Raw genomic sequence first — 4,223 nt, forward strand, 5'->3', positions numbered from 1 at the left:
AGTTCTACTTCAGAAGGAGTATTCACGGAGGAGAGAAAGAAAAGGGAGGAAGCACGTCCTGTTGCCATGCCCTTAAGTAATGTGTTCTGGTTCTAGCCTTGTCACTGAGAAGGAGCAAGTGCAGGGACTTGGCATAGCTTGCACAGTGCCCTTCTTACCTGTCACAGTACCAGGCTTGTTGGAGTTAATTTTATGCACTGAATGCAAAGCCAGACTCAGCACACACGTGCCACCTTCCCAACTCCAGGACACATTGAAATGTCTTTCTTTCACCCTCTAAACATCAGAAGCAATGGAAAAGTATTCCTCTACATTACTCAGTTCAAGAAATACTTGTTTCCAGTTTCTATCCCAAGATGTCTGAAGTATGGTAGTACATAAGCTGAGTAATACATATACACAAACACACAAACACACATACACATTCTCTTGCTTCTTTTGTTTTTATATTTATTATGAAGCATAACACATGAACGCATGCATCTTGAATTTTTCTAATTAATAATGTCTTTAACTTAACACAACATCCAGAATAACTTACTTTGTCAGAAATGACAGAATTCATCCGTTTTATGGCTGGATAGTATTCTATTTGTATTCCCAATATCTTTTGTTTATGTGTTATTGGGAGACATTTGGGTTGACTCCCCTTCTCTGTATTGTGAACTCTGCCACATTAAGTATGGGAGTGCAGATGTCTCTTTAACATATTGATTTCATTTCTTTGGAGCGTACATGTAGTAGTGGAATTCATGGATCACGAGATCCTTCTATTGTAAATTTTTGGAGGAATTTTAGACTTGTCACCATAAGGACTGTACCAATGTTCCTACCTCTGATATGCAAGAATTTCCCTTCTAAACACATACTTACCAAGTTTTGGTTTTTGGCTTTTTGGTAAAATCTACTGTACATGAAGTGAAACTATTTTTGCTGAGATTTTAATATACATTTCTCTCATAGATTATGCGCATTTTTTCGTATTTGTTGGCCATTGAATGTCTTCTTTTAAGAAGCATCTTTTCAGATCTAAAGTCCACTTTTTATACTACTTGGCTTTCTGATGGTGACTTATTTGAGTTCTGTATGTCTTCTCATATAGATATGAATTAACCCTTTGTCATATAAGCAGTTTATCAGCATTTCCCCCATTCAATAAATTGTCTTTTCATTCTTTGTTACTGTTGTTAGTGCTGGTGTTTTGTAATAGCCTTTCTATGTAGCCTAGGCTAACATTATAATCATGGTAATCCTTCTGCCTCAGCCTCTGGGGTTTATAGGCATGCACCACCGTGCCCAGTTCTCTTTGTTGATAAACCAGACACAGGAAGACATGTTACCATATGAGTTCGTATGCATGAAAAAATCTAAAAATGTGTTTTAATAGAAATTGAATAAAAATAGTGGCTACCAGGGTTAAGGAGAGCACAGCGTCTGAGAAAGGACATTCAACAAGTGCAGCATTATAGATGGAGAGAAGCAATAAGTTCTGTTGTTCTATCTCAGCCAAGGTGGAATACAGTTCGAATAATACTACATAATGTGTCCAAATAACTATGAAATAGCTAATAAAATGGCTTGAATGTTCTTACCAAAGAATGAGGTTAGTTACTCTAATTTGATCATCATCAAATGTATACCTGAATCAAAATATCACAGTTTGAGCCATAAAAAAGTAACTATATGTTAAAGTAAAAACAAAACAAGAATGTCTTCGAGATTTCCATATTAAGACATTAAGATCTACTTGTTCTTTTCATTTCTTTCTAATTCCGATGGAATATTCCGTTGAATTTACATGACATGATTTATTTTTGTTTCTCCTTTTTGATAAACATTTAAGGTGTATCCAAAATTTCTAACACAAAGATACTGTAGAAAATAACGTCATGCATGAGTGGTTTTACATATTACACAGCTTTTTACATGAAATGATTGTCAGTGTTTAATAATAGGGAGCTTTCATGTACAACCTATACAACTTAAAATTCTTTTCTTAAAAGAGCAAAAGATCTGACACTAGTCCACATTCTATCCTGGCTTTGGAGCTAAGGTATTGCTGCCTTCTTTTGCTTGCTTAGCCTTGCCCAGCTGATGTGATCTATGAGGCCCCAATAGATACAAGAGTTCTTTACATTATGCCACATTCTCTGTCATCAGAAACCATAGTGACATAGTTTGTCTCGTTCTTACAGCTTATTAAAGGAAAGAAGATGGGGGAAGAGGAGTGGAGTGGAATGGAGATGGGAGGGGAGGGCAAGGGAGGGGAAGAGAAGGGAGGGAAAAAGAGGGGAGGGGAGGAGAGGGGAGAGGAGGAGAGGGAGGAGAGGGGAAGGGAGGAGAGGGGAGGGGAGGAGAGGGCAGGGAGGGCAGGGAAGAGGGAGGGAGAGGAGGAGAGGGGAGGGGCGGTGAGGGGAGGAGAGCAAAGCAGAGGATGGGGTCGGGGGGAGAAGACAGGAGAGGGGAGAAGAGGGGAGGAGAGACCAGTATTTGATTATTTTCAGAAAGGATTCACTGTTATGTCTTTTGCCTCTACAGAAAGTTGCAATGATTTTTTTTAAGGATGTCAGTGCCTTTCATGAGGACTGTCATTGAGGATGCTGTCCACTGATATTTGTGTAGATTCTTATTTGTCCTAAAGATATTTGTATAGATTCTTATTCCTTAAATGTCTGCTTATGTTTAAGGATATATATATTTGGTTGAATGCATACTTTTTTTTGTCAAAAATAAAGAACTAATAAACTTTTAATTTTCTGTTAGGAAATGAAAGAATGCTTTAGTTGGACCCAGTGTCTCTAGAGGCTTTCTAGTTGATCCCTTTGCCAAGAAGTTCTGCCCCTCATGTGGGACTCTATTCAAATGAATGGTCTCCACCTCTCAGTCACATGCGGCCCACCAACATTCAAGTTCTAGATCTTTAACCAGTTTTGGAATGAGTTTATTTATATCTGTAAATTACCATCTCAATGCCTGAAGCTCAATGCCATTTGTTACACTGGCATTCCCCTGAGGTGGCCTAATAAACCTAATTTCATTCTGAATAAAATAAAAATTGCATGTAAATATCCATCTTTGTCCTGGATTAGTTTTCACAGAAAAAAAGAAATTACGGAAACAAAAGCAAAAAATCAAAAAACAAACAAACAAACAAAAAACCAGAGGGTTGCTTTGCACTGTGTTGGGAAAACTTTCTTTTTTTTTTTTCCTTTCTTTTTTTTTCTTGTCACACCTATTGAAGTAAAACAACACAAGTTGCTACTTCACCCAAAGTGGTGGTGTTTTCACGCTGCCCCTTCTTGATGGCTCATTGGGTCACTAGTAAAAGGCCCACTGAGTTTTTTTTTTTTTATAAAGGTGGAACTTTCTCCCTTTTAATCTCTGAATGTTTCTTTGAGTTTATGTGTCAGTTGGTATCTGCATCATGGAAATAGGTGAGTGTGGTTGATCTTGTCTGTTTGTGGTAGCAACTTCAAAGGGAGATGACATTTGGGACAGTGACTTGGGATGAGGTGGGGGGAGACCCAGTGTGAATGTGGCACCACCATTCCACAGCTCTACTAAGAGGGAGGAAAGCAGCACGTGAGCTCCCAGAAGCCCTTACTGAGTGAGTGTTACCGCGAATCTGCCCACAGACTCCAGTTTCTTTGGTCCTTCAGTGCAGACTCAGTGCTAGGAACCAACCAGGAAATTTGCAGTCCTGCATCATAGATTGAGACTAGTGAGGCACACAGCTTCTTGATTTGAGCAATTACTGTGTTCTCTGTCTTTCTAGCAAGCGGATGGTTATTGTTGGACTACTGAGCCTCTATTGTGTGAACCAATCGTATAATTGTCCTTAGATAATACATATATGAGTTCTATTCATTCTGTTCCTCTAGGGAACTCTGACTAACATACCAGGGTATAAATTCAAAACATTAAAAAATATACTGAATTTTGTGAGGCTTTTTAATTTTTATAAATTTCATGTAATATACTGATCACATTAAGCATTAAGGTTGCCTCCCATATCTATAACCCCCTTCTTAACCCCACCAAATTTTTGTACTCTTACACACACACACACACACAGAGAGAGAGAGAGAGAGAGAGAGAGAGAGAGAGAGAGAGAGAGAGAGAGAGAGGAGGTTTGTGTCCTCAATATGGGTTCATCCACTGAAACCTGGTCAGCCTACTAAGAGTCACACCTATGAGTGAGACTGAATCTCCCTTTCCCAGCA

General features: G+C 38.7%; 1 pseudogene; it reads right to left on the reverse strand.

Annotated features, from left to right (window-relative positions):
- Positions 1-3,221: 3,221 nt before the first annotated feature.
- LOC115072011 lies at positions 3,222-3,361 on the reverse strand (annotated as a pseudogene).
- Between the last annotated feature and the right edge of the window lie 862 nt (positions 3,362-4,223).

The sequence above is a fragment of the Nannospalax galili genome, unplaced genomic scaffold (assembly GCF_000622305.1).
Source record: "Nannospalax galili isolate Female #2095 unplaced genomic scaffold, S.galili_v1.0 scaffold18, whole genome shotgun sequence".
Lineage (NCBI taxonomy): Eukaryota > Metazoa > Chordata > Mammalia > Rodentia > Spalacidae > Nannospalax > Nannospalax galili.